Below are 14,192 nucleotides of genomic sequence, written 5' to 3'. Positions count from 1 at the left end.
TTAAAAAGGCACAAAATACAAAATGTCAAAGGACAAAGAAATATAGGGCCTAGGTACCTGGAAGGGGAGAAAGGGGGAAAACATAATGGCCCCTTTCCACTGCAAGAAGAATTTCTACTTGTTAGCATACTCACCTCAAGTCACCAAAATGGGGACTTGAACTCAGATCTCTTAATAGGGTAAGCAGGAACACTGCCACACAGCCACCAGTGCTGGGACTGCCCTAAGCTACTAGGGGTCTTGACCTTCCTGGAGCCCTGGCCTCACGTTGAGCTGCCTGGTCTCTGATTGGAGGAGCTGGAAGTCAAGCTGGGAACCCCTCAGGTTGCTGCTCAGATCCTTGCTGAAGCAGGAAGCCTCTCCTGCTGGCTACAGCCTCTCGTAGGGGATCCTGGAGCCCTGCAGGGAGCCTCTCCTGCTGGCCATACGTCATGCTGCTGAGGGTCCAACTGCTGCCTGCAGGTCCTGCTCCTTCAGGCTCTTCTGGGGCAACTGCTCCTGCCCCGCTGGCTAAGCTCTTGTCAGCTCCTTACTCATAGTCCCTCGCTGGTCTCTTCCCTGAGTCAGCCGTGCTGCCCCTTTTATCCCCATCCGGGTGACCCAAGGGGCCAATCAGGGGACATGAGGGGTGAGTCTCTGGGGCCTGATTGGTGAGGACGAATGAAAGATTGTTTTCACAAAGTACTGTTTTACAACAGGAGGAAATAAAACAAACAACCTTGTCTTGCATTTAGCACTGAAAAGTGATGGGTTTATCCTGATGTTTCATGGTTTGCTAAGTGCTTCCCAAAGGAAGACAATGACAGGCTACTGATACAACAAAAGACAGCATTAAAATGAATATGGAACAATTTGCAGGCTACCCACTCTTCCTGCCTTCTCCTCCCTCCTCCCCACTCATTCAGGTTTTCCATTCCTTTGCCTGACTTTCCTTTCAACTCCTTCTAAGACTTCTCCTGAAGGATGCACAAATAATTTTACTTGATTCTGTTTAGTCCTTGCATCCTTTCCTTTGCTTAGGCATATTTACCGTATAATTTAAAGTGCCTCACCAAATCTCAACATGGGATTTCAGTGCTTGTGAGAGAAAGTAGCCAGGAAGCAATCCAGTTCCTCCGGTTTGGTATTCCTTGATCGTAGCTGGGAGCACTTACAGCTAGTTTTATGCCACACCTCTGATAACCTTCAGTACAGAGTATGACAGGGACAGGACAAAACAAATTGCACTCTATCAAGTCCTTTGAGGAGATGGATTCATGCAGCTGTAGCCAACCAGATACAGAGCTGCCATCAGCTATACTATGAAATATGTTATCTCAGTGGAGCTTGCACCTTCCCTTGCACCCTGGGCTTTCTGAGCAGAAGAGAGGAGTTGAGTCAATGGTCCCCAAAAAGTGATAGGAGAAAAGTGTTAAGGGTAAATATGTTATTGGAAAAACAAGATAATGTGTTTGGGGGTGGGGGGGAGGGAGGGGGAGCAGCAGGGCCGGACACTAGCTCTGTAAAATTTCTGACTCTGCTGCTTTCCCTTTTAGTTACCCAAGACGAAAGCAAGGTGTTTTAGCAAAGGAGAAATTTACACTTGCTTTGCAGAGGTGTAAATGATGATTCAACATGCATAGCAGAGGAGAATCAGGCTCCTTGCTTTCACTCTTCTATATCTCCATGTTCATATATATTTGCATAGTGTTTACACACACAAAACTGTTCTATTAAACTTGTTTAATGTTTTAAGACCTGGGATTAGGAGTGGGACAAAGGGAGCAGGGCTTAAGAAAGAAAGTGGTTGAGAATGTGGAAGAGAGTGTAAAGTTGAAGGTGGTAATCAGGAAAAGAAAGAGGCAGGATGGTGGGCCCCAGGGGGAAGAAGTAATGAGTATATCAAGAGAAAAAAAAAGTTAAAACCAGTAATATGAAAGAGTTAATCCATTGGCAGAGATGAATAAAATTTCAGGTTCAGTTACCCAAATGGCAGCAATGGAGCAGTCAATTTGTTAACAGCAAGGAAGGGAAAGCTAGCAAGGGTAATTATATGGCAGCAAAGAAGAGTCAGTCAAATGGCTTGAATGTATTAAATCACTGGCCAAGCTAATTAAATGGCAACAATAAGCAAGCAATGAAATGGCTGGATAAAAAGCTGGCAAGTTTCAGCTAAAACAGCAGCAAAGCAGCGAGCATGGAGAAAATGATGCCAAAGTCCTAGCTGGGACACAGGATTTCATGTCATAACAGAGGTCCTTCTGGCAGCTGCATTTGAGCTGGCTACTTCTATAGCTGACCCAGACACTGTTCAGGGACTTGGTGTCCTTGTCCTGGATTGGCTGTTTTTAGCTGTTTGGAGGGCAGGGGAGGGAATAATGGGTGCAATTCACTCATCTTCTCCTGCCAAGTTGGATATCAACATTTTTTTACTTGCCTGTGTCTTTATATGTGGTACAAAATAGCACAGTTTTACTTTCCTGCTGGCTCTATGAACTCTGTGGCAGGCTGGGCCAAAATTCTGTGGTGAGGCCTCTTTTTAACTTAAAGCAACTTGACACTAAGCTGTTCAGCGGGCTCTGTAGGACTGATGGGAAAAATATAGCACATGGTACGTATCTAGCATTGTACCTCTCCAGACAGTATGATATTATATTAATCATTAACCTTCAGCATCTTAGGACAGACACCATCCATAAAATAGATTAGAAAATGAACAATTCCCCACTTTCCACTGATGTGAGAGGAAAAAAAAAGAAGGGGTGGGGGAGATATGTTTTTTTTTTCTCAAAACTTTTTTGTCTTTGCATAAGTACTAGAGGGGAATGCCTTCTGCATCTAAAGAGGGATAGGACAAGTATCCCCAATTTACCTACACTGTCCCTCATCTCTGAGAGACCCTCTATTACTCATGCAGCCCAGAATAATTAAATCTTTTACACTAACTCTTGCAGCATCAACTTTGAAGCAGTGTTTCACCTAGTGCAAAGGATTTTGCCATAGCTTAATTCGCAAATACATGCAGAAGTAACCTTTGCTCCCTGTCACAGATAGAAGTGGGTGCAGTGAAAGTCTAAGCATCTTCTTTCAACTCTAGAGATGTTCCATTTGTGGCCTCCCTCTCCCTTGGAACATGACACCTGATGTATGTTAATACCTGAGTCCATACGCTCAATGTTCTTCCTGATAGAAGTTATAGAGTTACACACATGAAATATACAATATAATGAAGAATAAATTGAGTGAAATAGACAAATAGCAAGACATTGTATTTCATTTGAGATATTCAAGTACAGTGATGATTTCTTGACCATGTAATGCCCTAGGCCAATAGAAATCAGATAAACTGTGGATAATGTGCTTTAAATTTGTCAGGGTGAGTTGCTAATAATAGCATTGGGTAAGTACCCTTCTCTGGATAATTTATATAGAGGGATGAATGACAGTATTGATAGCAGGTGACACATTCTGCTTTTTGGATAGAAAATGAAAGCCCGTGGCAGCTGTAGAATATGGGCGGGGAAAATGCTAGTTGCCAGGAAACTGGTAGCCAGCAAATTTGTCAAAAAATAGAAAAGGGAAGAAATCATGAATGTTAAATGACATCCAAGGGATGGATAAAATTTTGAGAGATGTAATGAGCTCAATCTCTTTTGCTTATCAAAAAAAATGTTAGGCTACTTGATCACCATCTATAAGTAGCTACATGGGAGAAAAGGTACTTAAAAGGTTCTTTAAGCAAATAGAAAAAGATATGGCAAGATCCAGTGGCTAAAAAAACTAAAGCTAGAGAAATTCAAACTGGAAATACAGTAAATGTTTTTAATATTGAGGACAGTTAACTATTGGATTCATTTACGAAGGGATTTTTGTCTTCCTATGAGATAGGTTTTCACTCAGCTACAAGTTAGTGAGTATACTATATTTCAGAGGTGTACTTAGTAGCCCTTGTACCATCTACACCTTTCCCAGAGCCTGACAAAGGGACTTAGATCCCGAAAGCTTGCAGAAAAGGACAATTCTCTTGCCATTTTCCAGTTGGTCTAATAAAAGGTATCATTTTGTAACCGAGAGTTCTAGTTTTTTGTATGTCTGAGTGTACTATACACATTTACTGTTTAAAATGATATAAGCTGAGTTACACCTATCCTTTTAGCCATAAAAGCTAAACTCTTGCAATTTTTGTTTGTTTTGCTTAATTTCACAATATTAGGTTAAGATAAAAAAGAACCAATTAAGCCATGTGACTCTGATGCAAAATGAACTGAAACTAAACCAATTTATGAAAAAGTTGAATAAGTTCTAAAATGTTATTTTTTTCATTTCTGATCACTTCTGCTTTTCTTGATGTTGTTTAGAAGTCCCAAGTGCTACGGGAAAGTTTTGATATAGCAGTAGCAAAAGACCGATAACAATAAAATATGAAAGAAACTACTCCTAGCCTGATTTCTAGTTTAATATTTCAGTCCCAAGAGCTTTAGATAGTCCAGAGAAACATCAGAATTTTTTGGTGCTTTTCTGAACTCAACCAATATGAGCTCCTAAGGGTTTTAAGCTTAGCCAGTCTGACCTAATAACGACAGTGCAGATTTGTTTTAGTCTGTGTTAAAAAAGACAGATAATGCTATGTTCTCAGTGTGTGTAAATAAACATAAATCCTTTTGACTTAGTAGAGTTGTACCAGTTTACAGCAGCTAAGAATCAGGCCTATAAAGTTTGAAATACCATATTTACCCATATGCAAGACAACTTTAAATTTAAGATGACCCTGTAATAATTAGATTTTATATATGGAAAACTCTAAATTTGCTATAATTTTCCATGTATAGACCTAATTAGTGGAGGTTCATCTTATGTCCATCTCCCCCAACTGTTACAGCAGGGAAATCAGTGGTAGGGAAGCAAGGAAAGGGGCAAACAGCAACAGGGACCAGGCAACCTGCCCCTTCTCCCTCCCCGCCCCCCCACCATGCTTGTGCCCCCCTGTGCCTCCCCCCTACGGCCTTTTTCCCTTGCTACATGCCTCCCCCTAGTGCCTCACACCCTGCACTTGCTCCCCGCTCCCCCACTATGCCTGCCTTATGTGGCCACTTGTTCCCCCTGGCACTGACTCCCCCTGGCCACTTGCCCCCTGGTGCCTACCCTCCTGCCATTTTCCCCCTCAACTACCTGCCCCCAGCCACTTATACTTCCTTTGGTGCCTACTGCCCTGCCAATTCCCTCTCTGTCACCTGCTCCTGCTTCCCCCCTCCCCCACACACAACCTATATGGCACGTCTGGCTTCAGCATGGGGCATAGAGCACGTGGTGGCACAGTGGCAACTCCAGCTGCAGCCCCGGCCTTGGTCCTGGGTTGGGGCTGGAGCCAAAGCCAGAGCTGCAGAAGCTCCTCTGCCATTGTGCAGTCTCCCCTGCATTACCCCTCACCCGCCAAGACTTCATAGTTCCCTCCATGCAATCTTTCCCGCACACTTCCCCGCCCCCACCCCCAGCCACACACTGCACTATCTCCCCTTATGTCACCCCACCCCACAACACAGTCTCCCCAGAGATGGCATCAGAGTCAGAGCTGGAGCCAGACAAACAGCAGCTACCTGTGCTGGGACACTATTTGAATCTAAGGTGAGGTTCCTTTTCCCCATGTTGAATGGGTGAAAAAAACCCTCATCTTACATTCAAATAAATATGATTTTTGCCTTGCATTAGTGTGTTCTATCCAGTTGCTTCAATTTGCTTTGCTTCATAAAAAGCCTGTGAAATAAGTGATCATTGTTTTTCCCATTGTAGAAGTGAGGATCCCGAAGACTAAGGTCCTCTTCTTAAAAAAGAAAATGACAAACCCCACATTGATTTTAGTTGTAGCAGGATGCATGAATGTAGCATTTATTATTTGTATTGTAGTAGCCTTCCAGGACTCCGTTGCCCTAAGTGCTGCACTAACCATATTAAAAGACAGCTTCTTCCCTGTAGGGTTTACTTTTCTAAATTAAGATAAGACACAACATGTGATCTAATCGACCCTTGGAAGGGAAAGGGACAGGAGGACAAGTGAAACAATGATAGGAATATACAGTTGCATTTGACATTTAGACATGACTATTATGTGGCAACTAGAAGATTTCAAGGTAAAATATTATTAAGTATAACTATATCATAATAAATGAAAAAAACTAAAGCAGATATATAAATAAGATCAGCAGCCCTGGCCACCTACCTAGCCTAGCCAGTTGACATTTTATCATTGACCTTGCAGCAGAAGTAGGTAATGAGGAGGGCTTTGAAAGAGGCTGTGACTTTACAGGTTATATTTCAGGCAGGGTGTTCCACACATGGAGGACATTTATGAGCTATAGCAGCTCCTGATTCCTATTTTTGTGGCTTAACCAAACTATCTCCCTTGTTCTGGCAGACTGCGTAAGCATATTGGTCATGTAGATAAACGTTGGCATGAACAGTGTAAACAAGTGTGGTTTAATATATTTGCAAAACAAATCTGTAATAAAAAAAGCCACCAACATTTCTGCCTTGGAATAGCTCGAAGGTTGCAGTGTTGATAACAGGCCAGAAAAATTAAAAGCAGAGAAAGAAGAAAGCATTTAGCAATCAGTAATGGATAATCAAAGTACAGTAAATAATGAGGAAGAATGCAGACAAATGCAGAAAGACATATAGAGGATTCAAAATGCTAACACATGACAGACAGTTCAATGCAGACAAATGAAATGTAATTATGACTTTGATGAGCCTTCATGGCACAAGACTCCTCTTTGTTCACAATAAAATATGAGGAATAAAGAAATAGATTTTAAAAGGATCGAGAGGCAAGTCATTGTATATCATTAATGAATGATGAGAAACAGAAAGAAGAAAGACAAATCAATGTGTTTAATGAGTCTTAATAGCCCAATTGTGTGCATATGTATGCATGTTTGCATGCTTCACAAAATATGAGCATTAAGAAAAATAATGAAAAAGAAAAGAGCATTTCTTCATGTGCCATTTAATACAAAGGTGCCTCAGTGGGCACTCAACTAGAATAAGATCATAAGTTTCCTTGACTTCTGTTTCTTCATCCATAGCTTTTTAAATCAAGATATGTAACTTGAACAATTGGCCATGTATTTTATGGGTTTTTGCATGTTTCTAATGTGTCAGATATTGGCCAAGGCCAGAAGTAGCTGTGCTAGAGTAGCTATGCCAATATTCTGACCCATTGTCACAAAAGTTACGCTTTCTATGATCTCATATAAAGGGTCACAGCTTTAATGACTTGATTGAGCTTGTCTGTCTACATCAGGAGAGAATTTTCCCTGTTATATCATCACAGATGTATATCCCTATATGTATCCATGATTGTTTTGTGGCTCCAGGGGCTGGGCAATAGTTCTTGAAACTAGATAATATGCAATGGCTGTGAGTTCAAGTCTTACACTCAGGATAGTATTGTAGAAGATGTAGGGGCTGTTCAATGAGACTCAGTAGCTCACTCAACTGTGTTCGCAACACTGCATTCTCTATCTCCGAGACCATTCAATTGTAATGTAAAACAGTAATAAAAATACTAAAAATGGAGTGGCGTTTGTTTATAGCTAACAAATTTTAATTTTTAGAAAAATAATCATATCTCATTTTTGTTTCAAGTATCAGCAAAATATAATAGCCATTGTCCTCTACTATATGCACCAGTCCTGCTCAAGCATATGGTTTTAGCTGTTGGAGGACTACATCATCTATTAGCATTAGAACTGTTATAGTAATGGAGTTCTGTGTCTGTATTTTTAGTGGGAGTTTGTATTCTCCATTCCTGGTTATTTCTGTGACAACCTGGGTTGCTACAGAACACATGGCATGGCCAGAAACAAAGTTGCAGTGATGATCAATATTAAGCAATGTGTTAACTAGTGACCAGAGAAAATCAAAGAATTATAACAATGGAGACATATCATTAGTTTATTTGTTCAATAGCAGTGTAATTCACATTGTGCCTAGCAAATGCACAACTTCCAAGTGCATTCCCACAGCTGAAGCCCAACTTATTTTTCACTTGCTGGTGGCCAGTCATTTCTCTGCTGAATGAAAGCTAACAGTCACTCAGGTGCTTAAAAAAATAAAATGTATGGGTCAGTCACAAAAAAGCTCTCCTCCCTCACTCTCATAATTTAGCCTCACTAGAAGTCACCAATAAACTATTAAATACTCAAACTGAATCTCTTCAGGGATGACTTTACTGCCTCCTCTAACCCTAATAAAATGCAGTTATAACTTCTTAGCATTCTTTTTGCCTGAAGCACAAAAAGTAAGAACATTTTATGTTGCAAGGGAAAGGCTTAGTTTATCCTGGGGATATATTCATGACTGTTCTTAATAACTACTCTGCTCAGGACACCAGCATATATGTAGTGTTCGACTAAGTAAGCCCAAAGCTCAGGGCTAACAAAATGGATAGCCACCAAATAGACAACATCAGTGGAAGGGAAAACTTCAATTCACTGTGATTTGAGAAAGACTTGCTGTAATTCAAAGTCAAGAAATCAAACTGAAATAAGTACAGTTTTTGCTTGGTTAAGATGAAGGGAAAATATTAAGGTGTGATCCATCCAAACTCATAAGTACAATGCAGGTATATGGCTGTTTTCTTTAAATAAAAGGATCAGATTTCTATCACATACTACATGAGTATAAATTGTAAAGCTGAAAAAGGCTGTTCTCTACAGACTTGTCACAGACTTAAGAACAGCAGAGAGATGAAGTAATAAGAGAGAGATAATTATCGTTTGCTAAGTTTACCACAACCTGAATTAAGTTCACTCTAATTTTGCAACCCTGGTGAGATTTTGTAAATGAGTTTTCTCACCAGACAGATTCTCTCAGTGTCCCAAAGGTCTAATAAAATCCATAATCATTCCCAGCCCTTCTAAAGAATGAAAATGATATTATGAAAAATTCATATCAATGACAAAACATTCTTCATAGTATCAATATGAGATGCAGCCCTGTACCTTTTAGCAGTGTTTCTACATCAATATAATACTCACACCTCATTAAACTACCTCCTTTCTATTTTTCTGCCACCCAGGGATATTTTTCTGAAGGGGTGAGGAATGTTTCACTGGTTTGGTAGATCTAGTCAGAATTCGAACCTCATTCATTCTATCAACAGGTCCCATAAGTCCAGAAAGCAAGGTCTTCCTGCCTATAAAATGTCCATTAAAATGGCATAAACCCTTTCCTACCAGATTTTGGCAATAAGTTTAGGATTAGGTGAAATGAAACCACGCTCTTTGTTTTAAAAACTGATTGAAAAGGTGCTGACTGCTCTAACTTTACTTTTCTGTCCACAGATCTGTAACATGGGTGCTTTGTACTGCTGAAGAGCTAAACAAATTATTTTACAAGACATTTTCACTACCTTAAAATCCTCTCAAAGACCTGAAAGTTTAGTGCCAATTTATTGGGATGCAAAACAGATGCCATCTGCTTAGTCATTTTGTCTGCTTTTTAGCTTTTCTTTCAGGTGATCATTTTGTAGTACAATGATACGTTTTTCTACCTTCAGGTAAAGAGACATTGGAACTATGGACTTCTGGAACTATGGACTGTACTACATGTTGCTTATTTCTTGCTTATTGGTGCTCTGTTGTGTAGTGGCATCCTGATTTCCAGATATGAGCTCTGATGTCCAAAGTGTTATCATTAGACCTTCTTCCTCAGAAAATTGATGATATACTGATTTTCTTTTTTACCATCTGTTTCACAGTAACTTTTTTTAAAAGAAAGAATCAAACTGCCATAATCTTCAAAAAATGTCATTTCTGTTCTAGATTTTCCAGAGAAAGTTCCTGTTCAGTGGATTTCAATAGGGAAGTTACATTTTTCTTTCTAAATTGTTGGATAAGCTTTGCTATCTGGTTCTGAATGATGGTTTGACATTAGCTGGTGGAAAGATCTCAGAATTCCTTGCAACAGATATGGAGTAAAGCCTGCTTGTCTTATGTGAGTAGCTCCATGGAGGTCCATAGGATTGGACACATACATCATGCTAAGGGAATTGGACTCTATAATGTATCTATAAACTGTTTTTGATGGTATGGCATTAAAGAAAACCTTTAACATTCAAAGAGGAACTTTGATCATCCCTGTTATTTTAAAGGTCATATGTTATTCTTCTGTGCCTTCTGAGACCCTCACATCTCTTAACAGGTCTTTTCATAAAGGAAGACCTCACTCCCTCTCAGAATTTGGCCAATAACCAGGTTGGTTCGGACCCAGTTTTCTCTCTCTCTGTCTCTTTCACTTTGCTTATTGAGCTCCAAAAATACCAGATCCTCTTAAATCATTTAAAATGCTCCTTTCATAATTATAATAGTCCCCTGAAAATACCTAAGATCATTGAAACTTGTTGAAAACAGACTGAATGAGAAGAGTGTAAAGGAAGGATTTCTGTCTAGAATCTGTGAATAAGCAAGTGCAAGTGAATCTTGTTTTAATCAGCAGAAAATCAGAAGAAGTCCCTTGGGAAGCAGTGCAGATGGCCTTGTGGTCAGAAGCTAGTGTTATATCTAGAACTATATTAATTGTCTGTCCTCTAGCCCTTCTTACCTTAAAGTGAAAGAGGAAAGATGGAAGCATGAGGGACAACATAATGAATTCTGTGGAGTGATTTTTATTATAGTTTGGTTTTTCATCCTTATATGCTGCTGTTAGAGTGTGTTTCATATACCTGCATGTTGGATTGATTTATGAATGGATAAAGATTTGGCTGTAGTCAGAGAGGGACAATTTCCCCTGTTAATTCAGTTCCTGGCTCTGCTAGGTACAAGGCACTCTATGGTTTTGAGGACAATCTGTTTTAGCAACAACCTCATTGCCTAGTTTTCACTGTGAAAAACAGTGTTTCCTTATGATTCCAGATTCCACAAGGGTTGCCATGAAGTAATAAATAAGCACTTTTCATCACCAGTCTGTCTATATCAGTCAAATTATCTTTATCTTTAAGCAGGCTTTCTTTTTTTTTTTCATTTGAAATTTTGTACATATAAAAACCTGAAGGAGAAGGGCTATGGTTCACTCAACTTTTTATGCTAAGACACCAATTATTTAGATGTTGAAACAACCTGAATTGCAGGTGCAATTAATTTTAGACCCAAACTCAACCTATTTTGGCTTACAATTTCTAGCTATTTCTGGCACAAAAATTAAGATTACTGATTGGTAATCTATCTACAGGTTTGTCTTCACTATAGGAAATTAAACCATTATTTGCTGACATAATACTGAGCATCATGTCTCTAGCTGTACACTGGGCACAAAGCTGTGATCGGAATCATATCGACTAACTTAATTATTCCAGATTGTATCCAAATATAATAAGAATCTATCGTGGAGACCTTGAAACACCCTTGCTTCAGGCTTAGAAGAAAACCACAAGACACCCGTGATGCCTGAGTCTTTGGGAGAAGATGGTTACAGATGGCCAAAGGCAACACTCAGACACAGTTTGTCATGATTCTGTCAAAAGCAAATGCAGAACCCCACTGGAGTAAAGAAAGAAAAGGTCAAGGCTACGAGTTATAGCACACACTACAGTCATCTACAGCATTGTATATAGTAATACTAGGTAATACTGCTATCTGAGCCATCTTTCCTAATCAAACCTATAGATTTAGGAAAGAAAAGGAGGAAAGGAAGAAAAAGTATCCCAGATAGCTTCAAGATGAATAGTGTGTATGGTAACAAACCACTATGCTTTTTAATCATTCAAATTATATTTTGAATTCTGGGATTGATAAAACAGACTAATTAATTCTCAAATCAATAAAACAATTAAAATAGCTTTACTGCATTACATGAACTTGGTAAGCCCTTGGAAATGAATAGGTTTCTTCTGAGCCCCTCATATTTGGTTGAACTTCCAATAAAATTACTATTTCTGTCCAAAAATAGAATGTTTTACCTGGCTAAGGGACTGGTATTGATGCAGCATGTGGCTAACTGACTGACCTGTAGGAAAAGGCCTTAGACTTTCCAAATAGGCAGTGATATATTCCTAAAGTTTGTCCCTTTCCCTTTTTTTCTTGCTTTCTTCACAAGTTATTTTTCATTTCTGTCCTTTTCTGCCCACAAAAAGCCATTTTGTCCTTCAAAACCTCACCTTTTTAAATATATATATATAATATGTATATGTGTGTGTGTGTGTGTGTATATATATATATATATATATATATATATATAATGGGAGTAACTGGAGACTAATATATTAATTTATATATAGAATATATTAATTTTCACCAGAATTCAGTGAACAAATCACTATCCTCCAGTTACTCCGATTTAAACTGGGAATTTAGGGCTTGATCTGAAGCCCATTAAATTAAAAGGAAAAGGCACACAATATTTTGGATCAGATTCTTTCTTACGTAAATCAAGAGAAATACCTCTAGTTCTTTTTATTCTATCTTCCATTTGCAAGCTGCAAATATCATTTCAACACTATTTCTGCAAAAGAAGAGGTTTTTTTTATGAAAAGTTTTCTCTTTTTTTAACATGTGTTAAAAATAATGTCATTAATGGCCCTTAGTATGAAGTACTGGAACATCACTCCAGGCTAAGTCCACTTATGATCACAGGTAATTTAAAAAGTATATACTTCTACATTCCCCTTTCAGTTAATTTCCTTTGCAATTATGCAAAGCAGTTTGCGTTTTAAAAAGTGGGGATAAAAAGAAAAGAAAATGCTTCATAAATTTTAGAAAAGGAGTCTAAGGTCTCTGCAATTAAACTATAACCAAGTTTAATAATTCAGAGGAGGAAAAATCAGCTAAAACGAAGTGGTGGGGGGGAGGTTTTAAATAGGTAAGTAAGTAGTCATCAGACATCCTGAAATATGTTCTTGAATGCTGATGTTCCTTGTGCCGTTCCAAGTGTCCTAACCCTGTGCTATACTGCCACCTTGGCAAAGCAAAGGGATTTACAAGCAATTGCTCAACAGCACAGTGCTTGTCTTGCCTTACAATGCCTCTCTGGGCTTTGCTGCGTGATTGTCGAGTTTAGAAAGCTTCCTGTTTTGTATACAAGCTGGGTGGTGGAAATGATTATGATGATAGTGAGACTTGAATCAATCAGGCAGAACCACGCTGCCTACTTATGTCATCGGTTTTGGAGAATATTTCGTGCATGTTAGTCGATTTTAAGGAGGTTTATTTGATTTTGCGTTTACATCAGAGAAGTTAAAGAGATGGAAAAACCTACTGTGGTCAATCTCTGGCTATTGCAGGATTGTTCCTTCTTGTACTTTATCCAATCTGGTTTTACACCTTTAAGGAAAAGAAAAGACAGATCAGATGCATTTTCCCGGCTCTGTTTTCCCCCCTGAGTGACCATTGCACGCGGGGGCTCTAGAAAACACGGGTTTAGGGAATGTGTCCACTTCCAAGTTGCAGGTCCCATTCACTCTTTACCAGCGCGCACCATCAGTGATTGGGAAGTGTGTGCGTGCGCGTGTGTCTGTGTGCCTGTTTGTGCTTGTGTGTGTGCGTGCGCGAGTGTTTGTCCCTATGTGCATGTGTGTTTCTTCCTGTGTGCCTGTTTGTGTGCGTTTGTGCCTGTTTGTGTGTGTGTGTGTCTATGTCTGTACGTGTGTGTGTGTGTTCACCTTCTTTCCTTCCATTCCCATTCAACCCCCACTTCTGGCAATGTCCCTGCCTCTCCCTCTCTTTTATTTTCGGGGTTCAAACTTGGCAAAGGGCTGGAGACGTCCGAAGGCAGAGCACAGCCGGCGGCGCTGCATGGGGGTTGCTCTTCTCCCTCCCGTTTCACTTGTGATCTACCCGGCACTCGTTGCCCATTTCAAATGCTCTCTTCTCCCCTGAAGGAAACGGGACCTCCGCGGTCCAGCTGGCTGGTGGCGGCTCTTTGCTCTGCCTATAAAGTTCCCGTGTGAACGGGGCAACTCTTGCTTCCACCCGGCTTTGGGGTGGGCTGGTGCTGTGCCCTTCCCCGCACAGCGCCGGGGGGACGGGATGGGCATGCCATGTTGGTCCCCCAAGCTCACCCACCCCGGGGAGAGCGGGGCAGGGGGTTTCTGGAGATGGGAAATCTCTAAACCCAGAGAAGAAATGTTGGGACCTGCCCCCACCCCGCTTTCCCTCCGGTTGTGCCCCTGCTTGCTCCTTTGAGGCTGAGGCTTGCCCGCGGGCAGGGGCGTCCCCGGGAGC

General features: G+C 40.2%; 1 long non-coding RNA gene across 2 annotated transcripts in view; it reads right to left on the bottom strand.

Annotated features, from left to right (window-relative positions):
* Positions 1-400: 400 nt before the first annotated feature.
* LOC102377707 overlaps positions 401-14,192 on the bottom strand; it is a 17,137-nt gene continuing 3,345 nt past the window's right edge. The window contains exons 2-3 of one of the 2 annotated variants that reach the window (XR_323107.3): positions 13,228-13,292; positions 401-643 (exon numbers count right to left, since the gene is read on the bottom strand). This is a non-coding gene — a long non-coding RNA (uncharacterized LOC102377707). Of the gene's footprint in view, positions 644-7,915; positions 8,078-13,227; positions 13,293-14,192 lie in introns of those variants that run through there. The other variant, XR_003092575.1, reaches the window with a different exon arrangement.

Source organism: Alligator sinensis, unplaced genomic scaffold, assembly GCF_000455745.1.
Source record: "Alligator sinensis unplaced genomic scaffold, ASM45574v1 scaffold289_1, whole genome shotgun sequence".
Taxonomy (NCBI): domain Eukaryota; kingdom Metazoa; phylum Chordata; order Crocodylia; family Alligatoridae; genus Alligator; species Alligator sinensis.
Note: the sequence above shows the minus strand (reverse complement) of the source record. Positions and strands in the feature narration are given on the sequence as shown.